This window comes from Cupressus sempervirens, chromosome 9 (assembly GCF_028749045.1).
Source record: "Cupressus sempervirens isolate cs-2001-9-10 chromosome 9, ASM2874904v1, whole genome shotgun sequence".
Taxonomy (NCBI): domain Eukaryota; kingdom Viridiplantae; phylum Streptophyta; class Pinopsida; order Cupressales; family Cupressaceae; genus Cupressus; species Cupressus sempervirens.
Window position 1 is genome coordinate 533,744,475 of NC_143126.1, and position 25,751 is coordinate 533,770,225.

Here is a 25,751-nt window from a genome sequence, read left to right on the forward strand (position 1 = left end):
AGAATTTTATTTCACCAAACATTGATATTTCAAATTCCTTGTTCATTTGTTTTAAAAGTTCTTTGCAAAGATCATCATTTCCTGTGAACACAGTATCATCTACAAATATTTCTGCCAAAACAATCTTATTATCTGATCCTTCCTTTATGTACAAACTGTTGTTGTCATTAGTTCTTTGAAAACCAATTTGAATAAGATAGTTATGCAATCTTTCATACCATGCTCTAGGGGCTTGTTTCAGACCATATAGTGTTTTATGCAATTTGCAGACCATGTCCTTCTTGTCTGGATGAACAAAACCTTCAAGTTCTTCAATGTAAACCTCTTCATCCAATATGCCATTGAGAAATGTTGACTTGACATCCATCTGATAAACTTTGTATCATTTGAATGCAGCATATGCAAGTAAGGTTCTGACACCTTCCAATCTTGCAACAGGAGCAAAAGTTTCTCCATAGTCTACATCTTCTTCTTGTGAATATCCTTTGCATACTAGTCTAGCTTTGTTCCTTGATACCTTACCATCTTCATTAAGTTTGTTTTTGAATACCCACTTTGTCCCCATCACATTCTTGTCTTTGGGTCTAGGTACAAGAGTCCATGTTTTATTTTTCTCTATCTATTCTATATCTTCATTCATAGCTTCAATCCAACTTTCATTGTCTAGTGCATTTTTGACATTTCTAGGTTCAAAATCAGCAAGTAAACAAGTGCCTTTTAACTTACTTCTTATCATTGTTCCTTCTAATTTATCACCAATGATCTGATCTGGTGCATGATGCTTTCTGACATACTTTCCTAACACAGGCTCTTTTCCTTTTGAATTACTTGCATTGTTATCCTTTTGTGTCTCAACTTCTCATTCTGATTCTGGTTGCTCGAGCTTGGTAGATGCTAACTCAGTAGCTTTTGTTTGCAACTCAGGATCTTGTAGCTCGGTAGACGCTGACTCGATTTGAACTTCTTGTGACTCAGTTAATAAAGACTCTGGAGTTGAGGATTCATGATTAATAGGTATACTTGACATTGTATCAGGTTCAATGTAAACAAATCTTCTTTAGTCTTCAAGTTCCTTTTTGCTTTCTTCTTCTGTTCTTTTTGCAGACTCATCAACTTTCACATGTGCACTTTCTATAACATTGTGAGTAGATAAGTTCAAACATCTATATGCTTTGCTTTTGCAAGAGTATCTCAAAAATATTCCTTGATCACTTTTTACATCAAATTTACCTTTTCTAATTTTTTTCAAAATGTAACATTTTCTTCCAAATACTTTTAGATAACTTACATTGGTTTATAGCCATACTACAACTCATAGGGTGTTTTGAATGAGTCATTTTTCAACCATACTTGGTTCAAGGTATGAGCTGTAGTGTTGATAGCTTCCTTCCAGTATTTGATAGCAATGTCGTTCTCAATCATTAAGGTTCTTGCACAATCCATTATAGATATATTCCTTCTCTCTGCTATTCCATTTTGTTATGGAGTTCTAGGTGTTGAAACCTATCTTTTGATTCCCCTTTCAATTCAAAAGTTATTGAACTCATATGAAATGAATTCACCACCTCTGTCAGACCTTAATCATTTCAATCTTTTTCCTGTTTCCTTTTCTACTTTGGCCAAATACCATTTGAACTTTTCAAATGCTTTTGATTTCTCTCTAAGGTACATGACATTCATCATTCTTGAATAATCATCAACAAACAGAATGAAGAATTTTTCACCCATATAACTTTCAATGCCAATAGGTCTGCACAAATCAGTATGCACAATTTCTAGAACTTCTTCAGTTTGATAGTTCTTGCTTTTAAAACTAGTCTTTCCCATTTTACCAATTTGACAATTCTTGCATAGACCAACCTCAAGTTTCTTTATGTTAGGAATACCTCTTACTTTCCTTAATTTAATAATCTTTATCAAGTTGTCAAAGTTTACATGACACAACCTTCTATTCCATTAACAACTTTCTTCAATTTCAGAAATGAAACATGAACATTCACCAAGTTCAAGATAAAATAAGTTACCTTTTGTTTGAGTGTCTGATCCAATCAACTTTCCTTTTCCATCTAGCAATCTTTCTTTTCCATGCATAAATTCTACTTTGAATCCATTATTGAGTAGTCATGCCACACTCAACAAATTATGCTTTAGTCCTTCTACCCAATATGCATTATCACATACAAGTTCCTTGTGTAGACACCTAAAAACCTTTAGAAAATAAAGTATTTTTATTTTCTGAAAAAGTCCTGATGACATCATCATTTATTAATTATTTATTTATTTAATTAATTATTTAATTTTTATGCCATTGAATCCCTTTATCTTAATTAAAAATATTTAATTAAGGAATCCCTCCCAAAAATGTTTAAATCTTATTTAAACATTATTTCCTTATTTATTAATTATTTAATTAATAAATTGACCAAAAAACCCAAAATAAATAAAAAATTTATTTTTTGCCCAAAACTTGGCCAATTTTCTTAAGACCACTAACCTCTTCCAAAATCTTCTAATCCTTCTTTAATTTTGATTAAAGGCTAATCCCATCATTTGCTACCCCTAATCCCGACTCAAAATATTTAATTAAGATTAAATATTAATCCTCATGTTTATTAAAAAAGTTTTAATAAATATCTCCTCAACCCAAACCCTTGAAATAAATAAAACTTTATTTATTTCCTAAAAATCTAATTTATCCTCATCCTAAGAAGTTCTAGACTCTTCTAGAAAGTCTTCATCCTCATCCTAGGAAATTCTAGACTTTTCTAGAAAGTCTTCATCCTCATCCAAAGTCTAGACTCTTCTAGAAGATGTCTTTAAACCTAATCCTAATCCCCTCCTAACCTTGTCACATTCCCTAAACATGGGTTAAGACTTGCTAACTCAAGCCAAAGTTAACAAATATCCCCTCCTTCACCCACCCTCATTAATTGCAATCCACTTGCCATCCACTTGCCTAGTCCTAAGCCATCTCTAACCCTTCCTCTAATCATTTTTACAACCCTAAGCAAGCTTAAAACCCCCCTAAACCCTCAAATTCGAATTTCATGGTATCTCTCACAAATATCTTCAGCCACAAAACTTTATAAAACCCACAAAGTCATAAATGTTCTTACAAAGCACTTATGAAGGGTCTTTATGAAGATTTTATCTCTTGAGCCTCCTTTGTTGACTCATCCTTGCCCTTTCCTCCATCCTCTCACCCTGTGACATGTGTCACTCCCTGATTGGTTGTAAGGAAGCACAATCCATGTGCTCTCCTCTCATGCAATCTAAGCCCTCCATGAGCTTTTTTCCATCCTTGCATCCTAGCCCTTGATCCCTAAAGCCCTTTGCCTATTTAAGGAATCCTCTCCCAAGCCATTTTAACACAATCCATGAAGTAAAGTTATAATGCTATTTTGAGAGCCAAATCCATACTAAAGCCATCTATCCACACCAAAAATCCACAATCATCCATTGAAGCCTTTGGAAGCATATTGAGCATACATCCTATCCATTTAAATAAAGCTACTCAACAAGAGAGCTTCTTATTTAGAGAGTCCATTAATGGCTCATATTCTCAATTAAGAGCTCATCTTAGTCTATCTTGAAGTTTATGAATTTTGTTTAGTTTGTAGAAGCTTTATTTAAATTTGGTTTCTATTAGCATACTAACATTGCTCATATACACCTTGCTTAGTGAGATTCTTCCTTTTCCTCTTATACAACAAGGTTCATTTTTACCAAATCTTACACTGCCACCATCATAGTCTTCAAAATATTCAAACTTAGTTTTATCACCATTCATGTGATGAGAACAACCACTATCTATGATCCATGTATCATTTATGCTCATATGAGAAATTAGTGTCATTTCCTCATCATTATCAGATTCATCTTTTACAGCAATGTAGACAATTTCATCTTCTTCTTCATCATCAGAATCTTTTGCCTAAAACATGTTTTCTTACCTTTATCCTTGAATGATTTGAAGTCTTTCTTACCATTGTACTTGTGACCTTTCTTCTCATCTTTGTTTTGCTTATTTAGGCACCTGGCAGCAATATGTCCAATTTCTTCACAATAAAAATAGATTAGAGGAACCTTACCTTTGTATTTCCCTTTGCCTCTTGAATATTTTCTTGCTAGTAGAGCTTCAACCACTTCAAGATCACTGTCTGAACTTTGATCTGATTCTTCATCACTGTCTAATTGTGGATCCTCATCTTTTTCCCTTTTTCTTTGAGTGAAAGCTTGGCTTCAAATGTTGATTCAACATTCTTGGTAGCTGAAACATAATTGTCATAATTGTCTAGCTCAAATGCAGTCAATCTTCCAACTATGGCCTCTAAATTTATTTTATGATTTGCCTCACATCTCCTTTCTTGAATTGCAGAGACTCTGATTGCATAAATGGGAAGTAGAGTTCTAAGAACTCTACTTATAACTGTCTCCTCACTGATATCTCCTTCAGATGCTTTGATTGCACTAACACATGCTTTAACTCTTTCAACATACTTTGCAATGTTTTCATCCTCTCTCATCCTCATTTGATCAAATTGTCCTCTCAAACTTTCTGCTTTGCCTCTTCTTAAATTATCATCTCCTCCATAGATTTCTTTCAGCTTGTTCCACATTTTAAAGGCAGTTTTGCAATCCTTGATGTCATCAAATTCTTCATAACTCAAAGCAGATTCTATATCTATCATCATGTTATTGTGAGTCTTATTTTCAACAATATCATTGACAAATAATGTACTAGAAGGTTCTTCATATTTTTCATCAAGGTACTTTAGCCCTGTATCACCAATAGAAGCCAAATGAAGCCTCATCAATCCTTGCCATGCTGAGAAGTTGTCCCCATTAAGTCTTGAAATTTCCCTTTTGAAAGACATCATGATCTTTAGCTTAGATCCTTGAAATCTTTTCTTTTAAGCACCAATAGCTCTGATACCAATTGTTGGGATTAAAGATAGAGTAACTAAGAGGGGGAGTGAATTATTTACAAACAAAAATTAATCCACAGATCCCTTAGATGTCTTAAAGATCTAGTTATTGCTGGTACTCGATAAATAATGTTGTAAATTGGTAAATTAAATTATTACTTATTTTCAAGTATTCATGTATGTAACTAAAAATAAAATGAACACAAGAGACACCAGATTTAATGTGGAAACCCAATATGGAAAAAACCACCAAGTAACTAGTCACCAATTTTTTACTCTTCTGAAGTGAGCCCTGTTAGGAGCCAACCCTATTAAAGGTTACAATACACACTATTAGGTGTGACCCTGTTAGAGGATTTAATCACCCTGTTAGGAATGGCCTTGCAAGAGGTCTTTAGACAATTCAACTGAACTGTCACCTTGTTAGAGGATTTACAAAATGGCTGTTAAACCAACTCTATTAAGATATTTGAAATCACTGCTACAATGGTTAGAAAGAAACAATGAATTGACCTGAACAAGATGCAACTAAATTTGCTGGTTACAGGTCTTTGTTCAGCATCATTAGATCCTCCTTGATCAAATATGGCTCTGCTACTCCTCAATGATCTCTGATCATCCTTCAAATCTACTTCCATAATAATTAGTCTTCAAATCACATTAATTCCACATTCTTTTTCACTTACAATTTGCAACTTGACCTCTTACTTATACCATTCAGATTGTCAAGTCATCTCATTCACATGTTACATTTACCAATAAACCATACATCAGTCGGCTACAAATATTACTCTGAACAAATAAACAATATTTCATAAAACAATGAAATCCTTTACTGGCTAACCCTGCTCGGTAAATACTTCTTCCAAAAATTTCTTGATTTAACCTTATTTACTCGGTTAACATTGTAATATCCTTAAAATCCTTTGGCTGCCGAGTTTACTCGATAAGAACTGAATCCCATCGTTAAGAACTACTTCTTCCAAATTACCTTTGATGATCGAGTGAACTCGGTAAGAACTATTTTTGTCACATTTTCTTCTATTACTGAGTGAGCTCGGTAAGAACTAAATTTCTTTGATTACCTTGAAAGCTCGGTAAACATTGTCCTTTGTCTAGCTGACCTTCTAAGCTCAGTAGACACTATCATTTGCCTTGCTGACTTTCTAAGCTCGGTAGACACTATCCTTTGCCTCGCTGACCTTCTAAGCTCGGTAGACACTATCATTTGCCTTGTTGACCTTCTGAGCTCGGTAGACACTATCCTTTTCCTTGCTGACCTTTTGAGCTCGGTAGACACTATGCTTTGCCTTGTTGATCTTCTGAGCTCGATAGACACTATCATTTCCCTTGCTGACCTTCTAAGCTCGGTAGACACTATCTAATGACTGATATGACATTTGTGTAACATCAAAGACAACACACAATTGAACAATTGTATCCAACAATTGGTAGAGGCAAAGGAAAAAGATTGTGGGCAACTAGGATCCCTAATATTCTCTTCTTCAAGATGGACAGAGAGTTATATAATGTCACCTTTATCCCATGGGTTAGATAATATCTTTGTTTGAAAACCAAAAATCAATAGTGTGATGAGAGGAATGTGAGAATTAGACCATCTCTCCTTGTGAAGGTAGGAAGGATGGATGGTTGTATGGTAAACCAAATCAAAAATTCAAAAAAAAAGTAGTGAAGGAGTGCATATAGATTGCATAACATATGGGGTTTCCTTGAGAAAAGATTACAAGAAACCTATCTAGAAGATGCATAGAAGATCCAATGAAGTTACAATGTTATCAGGGCATAATGCAAATGCTTCTAGATCTTGATTGATTGTCAATGCCCTCTCATATCTTCCAATTGCAATGTCATGTTGACTCTCTAGGATATTAATTGATTTCACAATTGTGACACTATCCAACACAGTTGCAAAAAAAAAAAAAAAAAACACCAATTTGACACAAATGTGTCTGTGTCCCCTCCGTGGGATATGCTCATTGAAAAAGGGTGCCAAATATATTAGTGCAACAAAATTAAGAGGTTTATGTCAATTAAAGGGCTTGTATATTGAGTTGGCATGAAATGCATTACTCTTCAGAATTTATAAGGAATTATTTGCATAAATTATATTGGTTTTAAATTCTCTTTCATGTGAAATTGAGAAGGAATTAGAATAGTTCTATGTATTACTGAATTCTATTTCAAATGAAATTGAGAAGGAATTAGAATAGTGAAGGATATAAAGTAATATAAGGTACTTTGTAATCTATTTGATGGATGGATGTGTACTAATTTTTGTAAGGAATTTTTCTTAAATGGTTGTAATATCCTTTGTATTAAGAAAATCAAAAATTAAGACATAATAAAATTAAATAAGTTGTTAAAAATTTATCAATTATATATATTATGAATATTCTATATTATTATTGTGCTTGTTGTAGCCTAGTAGGTTGTATTTATTTTGCACCATTAGTGAATTAGGTTAACTTGACCAATCATAATAAATTAATTTTTGGTTAATCAAATATTATTTATAAAGTTTATATATTAATTTATTAATCTAATTTATTATTTAAATTATTTGTGTCCTAATGATTGGTTCATTTGATTTATAGGGAGACTTGTCCATATTGATTTATTTTGGACTGATCACAAAGTTATATTAGTATTTAATGTTTGTACCATTTTGATGAAATTATTTATAAATTTATGACTAACTATTTTTATTTGTTAGTATATAGTTAATTGCCTTATATATTAAAATTAGATTAGTTTATTTGAAATACTTACTTTCTTCAATTTTTTCAAAATCATATAATACATTACTATTTAAATTTAATATTTTTATGAATATTCAATATATGTTTAATTTATTTCTTGATTAAAAGTAATGATTAAATATATCCTCAATTTGAATAGATCTATATTTTTATACTACTTAATTAAAATGAACATTGATTAGGTCAAGTTCAATTAGTGGTTGTGATTTATGTGTTTAATTTTTTTCTTGATTAAAAGTAATGATTAAACATGTCCCTAATTTGAATAGATATATACTTTTATACTACTTAATTAAAATAAACATTAATTAGGTCAAGTTTGGTTAGTGGCTATGATTTAATGGTTTTCTTAAGGTATTAAAACCTTAATGATTATTTTTTATATTTATATTTTCATTTATTTGAGATGATGTTTGGGTCAAGTTTGATTATGACATGAATGTGATTGTTCTCTTGCTATTATAGCATTAATGGTTACTGTGTTAATTTTAACTCAAATATATATTGAATCAAGGTAGGTTAGTGACCTAACTTTTACTTCATCATTTTTTATTAATATTAATCTTTTTGTCAAGCTATATTAGGACTTGAATTTAGTTGAATTTTATATTGTATGCCTCATATTTTCTACTAATTATTTTTTTCATTTTATTCAAGATATATGAGGGTTTACTTTCATTTTAATTAAAATAAATGTTTGGTTAAAGGAAGATGATTGAGCTAGATTTGTTTTTGTTTCTAAGATATTTTAGTTCCAAGTTTATTCAATTATTTCTCAATTTTTTTATTGAAAAAAGTATATCCAACATTAGAGTGACATCTCAACAAGAAACAACTACACAATAAAGAACCAACCCTCACCAAGATACAAAAAGGAGGGAGCTGCCTTAAATGTCTAAGGGCTTAGCCCTTAACATACTGCACAATTTTTACAAGTGCTTAATACAGCCTAACCTCTGATAAGACCATCACTTTCATTCATGCTCTCTATATTATTTCTCATTTTTATTTAATTGGTAGTAGAAAAAAATTTTGAAAATTTAAATGCATGAGTATGTACATTGTTGGTGATCACAATGACTTTTTTGAAATCATAATATGCATGATTATGACAAGAATGTGATTTAAACATTATACTATGTTACCAATGACAAAAAAAAAAAATTATAGTAGTTTGTATCTTTTAAGGAAATTTAAGATTTTTATTATGTTAATATATTCATAGGGTCCTCCCTAAACAACACACTAAGAGGATGACTTAAATTCACACAAGATGGCTTCATTCCTTGATTTAAGTGTTAAATAAGTATAATTGTCTTACTTTTTTAAGTTTAATTTTATCCTTAGTGATGTTTAAGGATGACCCATACTAAGAACCAATCAAGTCCATAAAAAAGTTAGTCATTTTTTGTTTTATTAATGAACAGTCATATTCTATTAAAAAAATACTTAGATTACAAATCATAAAAAAGGGGACGAGGGATACAAGATCACCCCGCAATTGACTATTTAACACTTTTACCTTAAAATTAGTTGTTAAGATGTCCTATTTAAATGAGTCGTAGCCTTGTAGACTATCTTCATTTCACAAGCAGACATAAACAGAGCTAGGGCAAAGAGTGAAACCGAAAAATGGAAAGCATGGACAAATAGATGTCTAGCAATGATGAGATGAGAAACAAACCAAGAAAACCCTATCAACATTTGAGCCCTAAATAGACTTAGTATTTGGAAAGGTTAGTAACTTCATCCACCCCTTTCAATAATTTCCTATACTAACAATTTTTTTTGAAGTATGCTATAGATTGTCATTTTTATGAGTTCTTTCTTTGTACAGATATTTCAATCAGTGCCCACATCCTAATGAGAAACAGAGGGCTGAACTGAGCAATCAATTGGATCTCACCCAGCAAAAAATCAAGTTCTGGTAGCACATAACAATAAGAAAACACACAGAATAATGAGGAGTGGAGCGTGCGGAGCGAGCGGGAATGGGATTTCGAACCAGTAGCCAGGTGGGAATGGGTTTTTGAATCAACAGCTAGGCCAAAATCGGGAGAACACGGGCGTTGGGGGGCAATCTGCAGCTACAGGGTAGGAATCTGAGGTGAATGATGCGGACGCCTCAAAGGATGGGGACCCACGGGAGTTGCTGCCTCACCCAGGTGAGAAGATTCCTCCCCTTCACTCAGATGGTGGGCCACCTAGGGCCTGGGGGTGCTGGTCAGACCTTTTTGGAGTCAAACCATCAAGTAAGTCGACATTCCCGAAAGTCATTGATAAATCAGACAAGGTGAAGGGTACCTTTGCTCTGGAAGTTCCTCGGGAAATTATAGACCACAATATTCTCAGTATGGCGAATACTCTGATGGGAAAATATATAGGGCCAAGGTCCAACATTGATGTTGTGAGGGTTTTTACCAGAAAAAAATGGGGTTTAAAGGGGCATGTAGAGGTGAAAGCAATGGCTAAAGGTTTCATGACTTTTCAATTTTCTTGCTCGAAAGATTTTTCCAGAATCTTGTGCGCAGGGAACTAGTCTCTGGGGAGATCTACTTTAATCTTGCAGAAATGGTCTTCCAATCTGGACTTGAATAATGATTTCCTATCCCAGGCTCCAATTTGGATTAGACTCCCAGAATTGCCCATGGAATACTGGCATGAGGACGTCTTTGATGGCATTGCCAGGTCTTTTCGAGAGCTTCTTTCCATTGATCCTGTAACGGCAGCTAAGAAGAGACTTACCTATGCAAGGATATGTGTAGGAGTGATCGAAGGACAGGATATGCCTCAAGTTATAGAATTTCAATCTTGATTGGGAAGCAGAATCCAAAATATTGACTATGAAAGTGTGCCTTTTGCATGCTTCCATTGTAAGAAGGCAGACCACAAGGCTGGATTCTGCCCACTATTCAAAGGAAAGGGAATGGGGGGAAAGGCCCGCCCTCAAGGTGGGAAGAAAGTTGCTCATGTTCCCAAAAAGATTTGGAAGAAGAAAGAAATGCAAGTCAAGAAAAATGGAGAGGCCGAAGGAAAAGCTAATGATTCTGTTCCTGATCTCCAAGTTAAACCCCAGGACCTCCAGGTTGTAGTGGAAGCAATGGAAGGAGAAGGGAAAGAGACAACTGAGGACAAAACCAACCCTTCCCAAATGAAGGAAACCAAGGAGAATCTCGAAGAGGCAAGTATTATGGAGTCTCAAATCCCTAAGAGTTTTGAGGAGGTTGATCTGAACCTTTCCTCTATCCTAGACTCTATGGAGGAACAAATGGAAGGGGAACCAATGTCTCAAAACTCCACAAACCTGGTTAGTAGAGAACCCCCTATTATAGTGAATAGAATCTTAGAATGCTTGTCTGCTTCAACATTGGAACAACTGGCTAGGCTAGATGCTTTGTTTGATTTATGTAAAGAAGAAGAAGAGCCACCCTGGATAGAAGTCAGAAGAAGAAAGAAGAAGAATAGTCAGGACCCCTCTCCTGCCTCTCCTGCTTCAACTAGAAGCAAGGCCAAGGCAGATCTTGGTCATAAAACCAACTTGGTGGGAAGGAAAAACAAGAATGAAATCAAGAAGGAGGAAGCAAGAAGAAACATCATGGATGGAACACAGCGCACCATCCAGGAAGCCTACTCATCAATTAAAGCATGAAGATCCTCTCATGGAATATTCGTGGACTCAATGGAATCCACAAGCAAGAAGTTGTAAGGGATATGATAAGGGATCAAAGGCCCAATATATTTCCTATTCAAGAAATGAAGATGAAGAAAGAAAATTTGGAAAATATTAGATTCAACAGCAACATGAATGGAATAGCCTCAAACTCAGAAGGAGCATCTGGAGGGTTGTTGCTATTATTCAATAACAGACATTTCAATATTATGCCTGAGTTTGATGAGGATAACATCCTCTTCTATAGAGTTCATCATTTGCAAACTAATGATTGCTGGTTTTTAGTGAACATTTATGCTCCCAACAACAAGAGAGATAGAAAAAATTACTGGGTCAAAGTTGGAAAGTTGGTGCAAGCCAGTGACATTAAGAAAGGCATAAACCTAGGAGACTTCAACTCTTTGCTAGAGGACAAGGAGAAGATGGGAGGATTTCCCCCGGATTGGGAAAGTAAGCAAGATCTTTCCAATTTCATCAATGACCTGGCCCTAATGGATTTGGAGCTCTTGGGGGGTACCTTTACATGGTCTAACAAGAGAGTTGGTCAGGACTGCATTCAAGTCAAATTGGACAGAGCTTTAATCTCCTCGGATTGGTTGCACTCTTTTAGCTGTAGATTATCTCTGCTTCCTAGAGTTGGTTCTGGCCACTCCCCCATTTCTCTTTTAGTGTCCCCTCTTGAGCCCAAGATAAATTGCCCTTTAGGTTCAAGAAAATGTGGACTACTCACCCTGACCTATTGGATAATGTTAAAAGATGGTGGGGGATTGGTGTTGATGGCTCAGCCATGTTCAGAGTCACCAGAAAGCTCAGCAATGTGAAGAGGATGGTAAAAATTTGGAACAAGTCTGATTTTGGCCATATTTTACATTACAAGGAGGAGTTGTCAGACAATCTATCTGTTATCCAAGATAGTATATAAAAGGAAGGATATAATGAGAGTAACAAGGAGGCTCAGTTGTTGATCTTGTCAAATCTCATAACATCATCAAGAAGGAGGAAAAGTTATGGAGGCAAAAATCTCAAATCACATGGCTTAAGGATGGAGATCGAAACACGAAGTTCTTTCATCTCTCCACCCTAAATCATAGGGCTAACAATAGGATCTTTGGAATCAAGAAGGGGCAGGTGTTGTTGTCTAAAGATCCAGATATCTCGGCTAAAGCAGTCTCTTTCTTCTCTTCTCTTCTCGCCGAGGACCCCCTGCTTTCCAAGGTGGACCAAGAGGATATCATCTCTTGTATTCCTCAGATTATTCAACCCCACCATAATAAACTTCTCTATTCTATTCCTAATGCTTTGGAAGTTAGAGAGGCCCTTTTCTCCCTACCTGGTGACAAATCACCTGGTCCGGACGGGTTTCCCACCTTTTTCTTCCAAATGTACTGGCTGGTGGTCATGGGGGATGTGGTTAAGGCAGTTCAGGAGTTCTTTGGAGCTAGAAGTATTCTTAAGGAGATTAATTCTACCTTCTTGGTTCTCATCCCTAAATCCCCAGGGGCTAACTCTTTCGACGAGTTCAGGCCTATCAGTCTATGCAACTCTTTCTACAAGATCATCTCTAAAGTTCTCACTTCCAGAATGCTTAAAATCCTACATCTAATCATATTGAAGCAACAATTTGGCTTTGTTCCTGGGAGACAAATCTTGGACTTGGTGCTAATGGTTCATGAGGTTATTCATTCTTTAGAAGCTTCCAAGCAGGAAGGTATGTTGCTCAAACTGGATCTTTGAAAAGCTTATGATCAGGTGGACTGGTCCTTTCTTGGGAAGGTCCTTCAGGCCTTTGGTTTTGACTATAAAGTGTGTAAACTCATTTCTCAATTGGTTTCTACCTCCTCTCTTGTTGTTCTGATTAATGGAGCCCCCTCTGATTTCTTTAAACCTTCTAGAGGTCTCAGGCAGGGAGACCCCCTCTCTCCTATCCTCTTCATTATTTTAGCTGAATGCATTAGGAGGCTTATTGAACATAAAAAAATTGAAGGAAGTCTTAAAGGGATTAAGCCTTCTTCGAGAAATGTCCCCTTCACTCACCAGCAATTTGTGGATGACACTATAATGGGGGGGGAAGCTTCTGTAAAAGAAGCTAAGACTTTAAAAGAGGTTATTGATACTTACTCCAGAGGGACTAGACAATTGATTAACTGGAACAAAAGCTCAACCTTCTTTATTAACACCCCTAAAGTCAGACAAAGGAAAATTGCCAAAATCCTTGGCTGTGGGGTGGGCTCTCTCCCTTCATCCTATCTAGGGCTCCCCTTGGGCTCCTCTCCCCCTAACTCTTTCTGGAATGGTATTCTGGACAGATTCAACAAGAAGATGGTTGGATGGAAAGGTGCCTCTCTCAGCCAGGCTGGGAAATGTTTACTGGTCAAATCTACTCTTCAGAACCTTCCCATTTATGCTCTGAGCCTTTTTGGAATTCCTGTGAAATTTGCAGAGAAAATGGAGAAAATCCAAAGAGACTTTCTATGGACCGGACTTGAAGGAAAGAAAAGGTACCCTCTTGTTGCCTGGGAGAAGGTCTGCCTCCCCAAGAGGTATGGTGGTCTGGGCATCAGAAAGCTTACCCATCTCAATAAGGCGCTTCTTGCTAAACAAATTTGGAAAATCTTCAATAACATTGGTGAATGGAGAGACATTCTGGAAAATAAATACCTCAGAAGACCCTCTCTTCATTTTATTTTATTCAATGAGGACATCCCTAAAGGGTCGACTATTTGGAATGGTATCCTAAAGGCCAGGGACCTGGCTAAGGCAAGGGTCTCTTGGAAACTAGGCAATGGGGATGATATTCAGTTTTCGTCTGACAGGTGATTATGTCAAGGCCCACTTTCTAACAACCCAGTATTTGAGAGATGGGTGCAAGAATGCACGGAGCTATATGGGTTTAAAGTAAGCAATTATAGGGTTGGTCAGGAATGGAGAGACCTTTCCCTCATTTCCAAGGATTTGAAACCAATAATGACTATGCTTAATTCATTGATCCCTAGTAATAATAAGGATGAGTTGGTCTGGAGGGATAATCCCAATGGAAGTTATTCTGTTGTTTCTGGCTACAACTCTCTTTGGGGGTTAAAGGAGAAACCCCCTTGGGCGGATGCCTAGCTCACAGGCCTCACTCCAAAGATCAACATATTTTACTGGTTGGCCCTTTAGAACAAAATCCTAACGCAAGATAATCTCATGAAGAGAGGCCATGTTATGCCCAATAGATGCCCGCTCTGTAAAAACCAGTTTGAGTCAAGAAATCATATCTTCATTCAATGTGACTTTGCTAGGGAGGTGTGGAGTTCTCTTAATCAGGAAATAGAGGTTCTCTGGTGCTGGCTGGATAACCTTATCGACTTTTTCAGTCAATGGAAAAGCCTTTGTTAAATTGCAGGCCGACATGATAATTATGCTTGGATTTTGCCTCACTTCTGCTGAAGCATCTGAAAGGAAAGGAACAACAGAATTTTTAGGGACAGAGAGGAGCCGAAAATAATTCTAGGAAGGAAGATATTGAAAAACATAAAAGAAAACCTTCAAGTGATGAAGGAGGGGGAAGTTGATATAGGGGACAGGAAGATGGTTAAAGAAAAAGACAAGATGCCAGTTGGATTCTACCCCAGGAAGGATGGTCAAAAGCCAACTTTGATGGCGCTTCTAAGGGCAACCCTGGCCCCTCTGGAAGTAGTGGAATTATAAGAAACAATTTTGGGGAGGGGATTGCGGTCTTTGCTCTCCCACTTGGAACCCAGACTAACCATTTGGCCGAAGCTAGAGCCGCATGCAGTGTGGTAAAGTTGGCCTTTGAAGCTAGTGTTTCCAAACTTTGGCTTGAAGGGGACTCCAAAAACATAATTAACAATATTAACAGAATCTCCCCCTCATCGTGGTCGATTGCAAATATAATTGATGAGACACATGCCGCCCTCACAAAATTTGAGAAGGTCCACATCACTCATGCATTTAGAGAGGCAAACCCAGTTGCTGACTAGTTCGCTAACAAAGGGGTGGGATCAGACAAAGAGATGATCTGGCATTCCAGAAAATATTTTCTAATGGAGGCTAAGTCACTAATCGAGTTGGAGAAAATCCACGAAAGTATGGGTCAATCTAACTGTTATCATGTTTAATAAAGAAAGATTGCATGTAGGCACGAGCCATAATAAGTTTCTTGGTTTTTGCAATCTCAAGGGATTTCTTCCATCATTTAGACACATATGGTGGATCGTTATCATTTTCACTTGCTATTGTATCAGAGAGGTGAATGATCACGAACCCAATAATAGAAACAGAGCCAAAATCATGGCTGGAAAAAATTTACAGAGATTGGGGCTCATGAGAATAGTTGAAGAAAAAATGGATGTCATGATTGGAGAATGGAGTAGAAAGGAGCCAGCTGGTGAAGTGGAGAAGTGGAAGAATATGGGCAAAGTCTGGAAAAAACTGGAAAAGGGCGGGGTTGCGAATTTTTTCGAGAAACTCCATGGTTTTGACCCTAAGGTCACCAACAGCATGGTGAACTCGTGGAACAATGGCAAGGTCAAGGTGAATGGGGTTTCTTTCCAAATCATAGAGGAGGTGGTTGCGGAGGTCACTGGTATCCCTATGGAGGGTTTCAAATTCTACAGGGACAAGAAACTTTCGTCCAATGCTGTCAAGGAGTTCGTGAAAAATTTTGTAGAGATGAACAATCTGGTAAAGAAAGATTCTTTCTATGTGATGGAGACTATAAATAAGTTCTAGAGGTATGTTTTATATGCCCTCATTGATTATGTTACCCTGGACCCTAGGTCTAATCGAGTCAGAACTCACCATTTTGTGATTTTAAATCATTTTCGCCATAAGAGTAGAATTTCCATTCCCTTTTACCTTCTCACTTCTATGAACAAGGCAATCTCTAGTTTCAAGAAGAAAGTCAATGTTAACCCTTCTTTACATGAGGGTTTATTGCTCCTCATCCATGAGCATTTCAAAGCTCAATCTGTATGCGATAACACTCCTCAAGTTGAGGATGTTGACAAAGGAAACTCCAGCTTTTCTTTAGACTCTGATGACATTGAGAGCATTAGCTCAGAGGAGGAGAATGTTTCCTCAGGAAAGAAGAAAAAAGGTCAAGACAGGAAATAGTCCACAACTACAACTCTCAGCAGGAAAAGCCCTAGGGATCATGGCCATGCTCAAGCTAAAGAGGGTTATGCTAAGGAGGAGAAGGAAATGGATACAGAAGATTCTGACAAAGTGTCAGAGGAGGAGTTGGAAGAGGAGAAACCTGGGAAAAAATGGAAGAGGGAGGTAGTGAGAGTTGAGGAGACTAGAAATCAGATGACGGATGCTATTCCTCTTCCCCTCTCCCTTGTCCAGTCTCAGCCTCCTTCGGAGGAAAAAGTGAATGTCATCACTGGTGAGAACGAGGGGGAAGTGCAGGTCATTAATAGAAGAAAGGCTTGGAAAAGTTTCAATGTGAGAATTGCTACTATGGGGATTTTTAGGGAAGTTATGAACCCTTAGATCCTGGTGGACAACCTGGAGTAGCCTAGGCTCAATGAGCTCATAGACCCTACTATCCTAGCCATTTTAGACAATACAAGGGAGACTGGAATGAACCTTCTAAATAATGCTCGTAGTAGTATGATTCATAACTTCAGATCAATCAAATGGCTCTTCCATGAGTTGGAGGAAGTTAGAGAAAGGGTACCCCAGATGGAAAGTACTAAGAATAAGACAGGTAATGATAGCCAGGAGGACCAAGATAATAGAGAAAGCTTAAATTAAAGGAGATTAATAAATCTTGAAAACTACAACCACAACCTGGCAAGTCAGATGATTTCTCTCTGAGTTCGATGAATGACAACATACAATCCCTTGTTGGTAAACTTAAGGACAAGGGCTTGCTAGTGGAGGAGGGAGGACAGAACAGGAATAAGTCCAAGCCGGATGATGACAAGGCCACAATCAGTATGTTCACCAGTATGGATCAAGGCATGGAGAAGGTCCAGGATCAAATGGAAAAGGAGCAACAAAAGATAGTTGAGGCAGCTCAAACTATGCAGGAAATGGAGAAGATAACTGAAGACTAGTTTTCTTGTCTTTTGTCTTTTCGTCTTCCTAGCTTTTGGCTTTTGGACAGGCTTTCTATTGTCTGGTTTAGTTTGTTTGTTTTCTGGCCTTTCTATGGGCCTTTGTTTTGGGCTGGGCCTTTGGGCTTTTTTTTCAACTATTGGACCTTTGTTTTGGCTGGGCTTCTTTTGCTTATTATCAACCTTTTTTTTGTAAAACTTATGGGTTTCAAGATCCCTTAAAACATGTTTATCTTATCAAAAACAAATCAAGTTTTGGTTTCAAAATAGGAGAACTATGATAAAGGTTATCAATCAATATGTTTTTTAGTGAACGAATTCATGAACATTTAGATGTACAATGTTAGATCATAGCCTAACTGTATCATTGTTGTTTGGAGTGTGGAGCAGGGTCAAGAAAGTAGTAGTGACACCTGCACTCTTTTCCAGGAAAACCAAATGCTCTGCGATGACAACATGTTACTTTGGCATACACTTACCAATGCTACCTGTGAAACATGTATAGGACGTCAGGGTGTGGAACAGATGATTTCAAACATAAACCTTTATCAGCAGGAGAATCAGATCTTAAGAGAAGAGGTATATATTGTATGGTGTAATTAGAGTTTTGGATGGTGTGCTTTGAAATATTGAATAAATTTTAGTTTCATTGATAAAACATATAATTTGATTCAAACTATTTAGTTATAAATAGCACTCAGAATATTTTCCATAGATTATAAAACCGAAATTGTAGTATTATAAGATTATACTTTTTGGTTTGGTAGATTGAAACGTTATTGCTAATTGCGTGTGTCCTTCAACTTTTATTTGTATATTACAAAATTGAAATCAAATATTATTGAAAATTAGGGGCAAAATTATGAATTGAAGTGTATATATATATATATATATATATATATATATATATATATATATATATATATATATATATATATATATATATATATATATATATATATATATATATATATATATATATATATATATATATCAACTTTTATTTGTATAATACAAAATTAAAATCAAGTATCAAATATTATTGAAAATTGGGTTGACAATAACTTGTAATTCATCTTAACTTATTTCAAAGGATCAAATCTAAGCACAAAATATAATGAGTTAAAAATGAAAAAAATTGGTCTCCTCCTATGGTTCTTAAATACACAATTGATGTGATGACTAGGTTAACATCTAATTCAAAAGAACACCTTACTTCCAAGAGAAATTGAGTATAGATGAAAAATGGGGCAATACTATAATTTACCAAATGATTATTTGTATAATATCAACACCATAAAAAAGTAATTAGTTTTGGTCAAAATGAGAGATGTTATTGAATAGATGCCATATTTAAGAGATAAATTGTGAAAAGCTAATAAGAAAACATTAGTTGGTTTTAAAACTATTATATACAATACTTCGTTGCGAAGAGTTATTATTCTTTACAACATTACAAACAACTTCAACATGTTTGAGCTTTGTTATTACTAGAAATTTGCGAAGCTTGTTAAAATTGTCAATGGAGTAGTTGCTTGAGAATGCCAGTGTTTTAAATGTTCTTCATAACTTTGCCTACAGTAATCAAGCACATTCAAATTGCATTGGCTATTTGGACTACTTGGAGAAATGTGCAAAGTAAATTGATTATTATCACTATTGAGTATCCATAAGGCATAAATTTCCCTTTCTATCAATAATTTGGAATGATTTAACAACATGCACCAAATTTTGAAACCCTTCAATTTTTCTTTCTTTGTTACTTTGGTTTCATTTTGTAACTTTTAATCACAATTTTAAATTATCATCTATGAAAAATCAAGATTTTGTTCCACAACCTTGTAAAGGCTTAACCAAGATTTTGTATATTGAACTTGAGAACACGACAAGTGGGGAAATAGTTGCAACTTTTGACTATAAGTACATGTGACCAATTTCAAATTATTGTTACAACATTCACACATTCAACTAGCTAGATAATTAGTCGAATATCAAAGCTTAAATTTTGGTTAGTCAATAATTGGGTCAATAATTGGCTATAAATGGGGACACTGGCTATAAAGGATGTAGCATGAATCTAGAGTCGCAACAAGATCATTATTGTGCTATTGATGTGCAGAAGAGTCATAAAGGAGAGACAACAAGAGGGACTAATTGGAGAAATTACAGGAAAGGAAAAAATGGAACACATGACAAAAACTTATGTACCCGAGATATATACCTGAGGTAGGTACACCTATTACAAGGGACTAAAAAATGGTCACAGAAAGCTATTTAAAGGTTGAGAGGACTAGGTTTGAATAAGAAGAAACAAATCCACAAATTAGACAACCTCAATACAATTTGTGGTGCAAAGAAACGTATGCTAAATATAAATTTCAAAAATTGTCTTTGCATATTAGCTTCCTTAGGTTCACTTAGAGAAAAACATTCATCTAGAAATAGAAGATTGATGTAGACACTATTGTCCTAGTGGAAGTCATCACTTGAAGTTCCCAAACATTGATTTAGAAAACAAATATCAAGCAAGTTGATTTCATTTTTAGACCCTCATTATTTGCTTCATCGTTGGTACAATTCACAGAAGCATTTCTTGATGTGGGATTGTCTAATTGGTCAAAATATTTGAAAAAGTGGATCGACTTGAACTTTGAATGCTCCACAAGATACAAATCATACTTTCGTCAAGATAGAAACTTTTTTGGCACATCTTTATGGTTTTCATCTTCAACCCATTCAACAACATCAATATGGTCAACTACATTATCTTGACCGACTTATTCTTCTTCGTGGCACTCTTTACAAAATGCACCCTACTAACAGTTGTTGTAGGCCAGCCAATAGGAAATCCTCTGAGGGCTATGCAGGGGAAACTCCATTTTCCTTTGAACTATAGTTCTATATTTTGCTTGTATGAAGGTTTAGAGAAGATTTAATGATGATTCATCTTTGTATATTAACAGACTTTTAACTTTTTTATTTAGTAAGCGCATCTATAAGACTTGAGACCCTTCAATTTTTCTTCATTGGTTATTTTGGGTTCATTTTGTACTTTTATCATAGTTTTAAATTGTAATCTATGAAAAGTCAAGATTTTGTTTCACAACCTTGTAAAGGCTTAACCAACATTTTGTATATTGAATTTGAGAACACGACAAGTGGGGAAATAGGTGTAACTTTTGACTATAAGTACATGTGACCAATTTCAAATTATTGTTACAATATTCACACATTCAGCTAGCTAGATAATGAGTTGAATATCAAAGCTTAAACTCTGGTTAGTCAAAAATTGGGCCAATAATTGGCTATAAGTGGGGACACTAGCTATAAAGGATGTAGCATGAATCTAGAGTCTCAGCAAGATCATTAGTGTGGTATCGATTTGTAAAAGAGTCATAAAGGAGAGACAACAAGAGGGACTAATTGGAGAAATTACAGGCAAGGAAAAAATGGAACACATGACAAAAACTTCTACCCGAGATATATACCTGAGGTAGGTATACCTTTTGCAAGGGACTCAAAAACGGTCATAGAAAGCTATTTAAAGGTTGAGAGGACTAGGTTTGAATAAGAAGAAACAAATCCACATATTAGACAACCTCGATACAATTTGTGATACAAAGAAATGTATGCTAAATATAAATTTCAAAAATTGTCTTTGGATATTAGCTTCCTTAGGTTTGCCTAGAGAAAAACATTCATCTAGAAATAGAAGATTCACGTAGACACTATTGTCCTAGTGGAAGTCGTCACTTGAAGTTCCCAAACATTGATTTAGAAAAAAAATATCAAGCAAGTTGATTTCATTTTTAGACCCTCATTCTTTGTTTCATCGTTGGTACAATTCACAGAAGCATTTCTTGATGTGGGATTGTCTAATTGGTCAAAATATTTGAAAAAGTGGATCAGCTTGAACTTTGAATGCTCCACAAGATACAAATCATACTTCTGTCAAGATAGAGACTTTTTTGGCACATCTTTATGGTTTTCATCTTCAACCCATTCAACAACATTAATATGGTCAACTACATTATCTTGACCGACTTATTCTTCTCCCTGTTACTCTTTATGAAATCTTCTCCCTGTTACTCTTTATGAAATGCACCCTGGTAACAGTTGTTGCAGGCCAGCCAATAAGAAATCGTCTGAGGGCTATGAGGGGAAACTCCATTGCCCTTTGAACTGTAGTTCTATATTTTGTCTGTATGAAGGTTTAGAGAAGATTTATTGATGATTCATCTCCAAACTTTAACTTTTTTTATTTAGTAAGCGCGTCTATAAGACTTTAGACAAAAGAAGATCGTAGTTCATTTCATTTCATTCTATGAAATTCGTATAAACACTATAGAGAAGTAGGAAGTAGGAAGCTTGCTTAAGAAAGTTAAGATTTTGTACTGTTGTTTAGGGGACAGCTCAAATAGTAAATATCATGACATTTGTTTTCCTTTAATGTGCTTAGATTGGTATTATGGGCAGCACTAACCTCCTTAAATACACATTTAACACAAATTTAGCTGCATTTATCCTTCAACATCCCCTTTACCAACCATTCCCTTTTATTACTGTTGACATCCGTCCTTGTACGATTCTACCACACGCCTCAAACTTTACTAACATTTAACTCTATTTCTCCTCTTTGTGAGGATTTATCTTATACGAAACTCTCCCTGAAAGCAGAAGAGGAGATCTATGTGCGTTTATGTGAATCATGGTTTTTTGAAATGGGAACATTGCAATTTAATTGTTGTGCAAAAGACGCAGCAGCTGCGATGGCCTGAGTTGGAGACGTATATTTGTCCCACACGTAGCAGAAAACTAATTCAGCACTGATTTAAAACTGGAGAGTTTGAGCTCGTTGGTTGTCGAGCTCGGTAGCGTGGGCTTGTAACCTGAGTGGGGACACACAAGGTGGAGGACCAGGCGGGATTTGGCCGGAAGGAGGGAGAGATGTGTGGCATACGATTGTGGCGTTCCCTGCTCCAAGTAGAGAGTTGATGTCAGGCCATCCTTCGAAGGAGGGGTGCGTTCTGTCTGGCAGCGTAAGGCGGAGGGGACCGCGTGAGGTTGGTTTCACAGAGCAACAATTACCTCCCGCTCCCTATAGTGGAAGGACTACACACCGCTTGCTCCTCTCTCCCACTCATCCTCCCAGCCTACCCATCCTCGAACCCCCACCTTTTACCCCCAATTTCCAATCATATTTGATATTTGATTTTAATTTTGTAATATACAAATAAAATTTGAGATATATATATATATACACTTCAATTCATACTTTTGCCCCTAATTTTCAATAATATTTGATTTCAATTTTGCCCCTAATTGAATGATAGCCACAGTCAAATTCGGCTCCGCATCTCTGAAATAAAAGGGCTTCAAATTTTAATGGACTGACACAAATTGAAGCGTCTGATCTTTGGTGAACATTTTTTCAAATGAAAGGAGGCATTCTCTTTTCTAACTGTGTTTGCAAGCACTCACTAGCATTGCCATTTTAGTTGCTTTTCCATACGGAATTTTAAAATTTGCCATATTGGAATCATCTGTTCGTGTTGCTTTCTAATTGCATTTGAAGCAGTCATTAGCATTGTCATTTCAGTTGTCATAGAGAACTCTAATTTTATTGTTTCACTTTGTATTGTAATCTAAATTCTAAATTTTTATGCCATAGAAATCGGCTGGATTCTCCATATCTCCGCTTCCATTTATCTTGAATCTAATAAATTTCTATCTTGAGATTTAGTTATTAGTTTTCATGTTTTTCAAATGGGCAATGATAAAAGAAATGTAATGGACAAAAAATTCTTAATTTTTATTTTGAATTGTGCAACTATTTATATATAAATAATTGAATTATATTATCAATTAGTTTTTATTCATTCTCAAGAATTAAAACATGTTAAACAATAGTTTGATATCAAGATAGTCATACTGAAAAATATTTTGAATCTTTTTTTATTTTATTACTACTTCTTGTTAGACATTAACTATCATAATATTTCACAATTTTTTTCCTTGATTATATAAAAATGTAATTAATTGTATATAAATTTTTAAAAATTAATTGTATTAGAATTCAAGGGTATTTTTCTATTTTAAAAAATTATATTTTTAACTTTTCAAATTCTAAATAATAATAGGCTTTATATATAATTGATTAAAAAAATAAAATGTAAAATTAAGATAATTTAAAATTATAAAATTACTATAATTTATACTATAATTATAAAATTACTATAATTTATATTATAATTATAAAATTAGTATAATTTATATTATAATCATAAAATATGTGTGTGTGTGTGTGTGTGTGTGTGTGTGTGTGTGTGTGTGTGTGTGTGTGTGTGTGTGTGTGTGTGTGTGTATGTGTTGGTAAACAGATTTATCATTATAAAAATGGTCCAACGGATTGTATGTGGCAAATTTTTTAGAACAATTGGATAGGCCTTTGATATGTGGTCTTCCTCTGCGTTTGAAAGGGCAGCTCCCTCGTCTAATATAGTTTTGAGGTTTTTCAAATTAAAGTGAAATCAAACCTTAAAAGATGAATAGAAAGCCATTGATGATGAATGCACCACATGACTTCAAAGCTTTCTTGGACTAACTTAAAACCACTAATAACAACAATCAAGATCTAAGCTTGAGAACTATTACTAGCACAATGCTGATCCAAAGATTCATAAACTTTTGCACCATACCGTGAGAATGCTTATTGCAAAGAGAATCAACATTTCTAACAATTTAGATTCAGAAGAAGAGAACTCGAATTGCATGTTCCTTTATTTTCTTGCACCAAGAACCTAAGAGGAATTTCTGATTACAAAGACAAAATTTGTACATACTTTCCAAATATCATCTTCTAATCAAAATTTTAGCATAGCGCTCCCTTTTTCTAAAGTCCAAAAAGTCCCCCCTTTACAAAGCCAAAAATGACTCCTTATATAAACATTGAGGTTAACAACTACCCCTATGTGGTTAATAACTACTTTCCAAATACGTAATTTGGGTGAGGTTAATTAACCTCTACAAAATTAACCCAAAATGATAAAGATCATTGATTAGAGAGATAGAAGATGAAAACCATCACATCACATGAGGCATAAGGCACTTATAGAGCCTCATTATAGCTTCAAGTTCTGTGTACAAGTTTTAGGACTTAAGCTACTATACTAGGTGGTCGTTCATGATCACCCTGGCATACAATCTCCTGAACCAATCATAATTGTTTTTCTCGATTTACTAGTGCAGGAAGTGTTTGTCTAGCATATATCTCTCCTTAGTTGGCTAGGGGAGCAGAGGCAACCTTTTGTATTGAATGTGAAGTTGTAAAGCCTGCAACTATATAGTGTTTCTAATCATGCTAAACAGTTGATGGCAAGTACACGGGCATTGGTTGCATGTATTGCTGCTACATATTTGATGAAGCCATAGGTTGATTTGATGGTGACGCGAGTGTCTCCACAGGATTCCCTTTTGCCATAGATTCTACATCTGTAGTTGTGTGTGCTTGTCCATCTTCTCTCCTCACAAACTTTTAACAACACGAGCAATCTTTAATTTAGGCTTTCATGTTTCACTCGATATAAGCACTTTTTATAATAGTGACTTATAAATTAGAATATTAAATACATTAAAATCTAATCAGCCCATTTTCCCAAATAGCTTAGGGAATTCTAAGTAGTTGGAATTCAACTATGAAAAATTAGTTGATAAATAAAATAAAATAAAATAATAATTATTTTTTCCTCAAATTAGTTAAGTTGGCATTTTAATAACATTCTTTGTGGCAACTGTGGAAACCTAAATGCACAAACATGCTCATGGGTCTAATTGAATAATGCATTATGAGTCTAGATTTACTAATTACCAAAGGGTTAAGAGTAAAAAACAATACATATACATCACCCATATAGGGACAACATTGGCTCCACTAAATTACTAACTCTTGGTGAAACTGCCAGGGATATTGGTATGCACTCAAATCCTAAACTCATTAAGTTGAATGTACTTGGTATTAATTTAGCAAGTAAGAAAACATCAAGTGCAAATGTTCAATATATAATAGTTGAAGCACACAAAGATGGCCAACCTTAAAGATCACACACTAAGCATTGACGCTTAGTGGGGCCCTCCAAAATTTACGCTTATTTCTATTTCTTCCATTTCTGTTTGTTCCATTTTTGTTTCATCAGTTTCGAGGACCATAAAATCAATCAGAGAAACTGACGTAATTTTAAGATTTTTAAGTCCCTTTCTATCATAAAAACTTAGAACTTGAGGTATGGGAAAACGTTTAAGTTAGAAT

The 25,751-nt window shown here is 35.2% G+C and overlaps 1 non-coding gene across 1 annotated transcript; it reads left to right on the forward strand.

Moving 5' to 3' along the window:
• The first annotated feature begins 22,307 nt into the window (after nt 1–22,307).
• Nucleotides 22,308–22,625, forward strand: LOC149539694 (signal recognition particle RNA). The gene has a single exon (XR_016356623.1).
• Nucleotides 22,626–25,751: the final 3,126 nt, after the last annotated feature.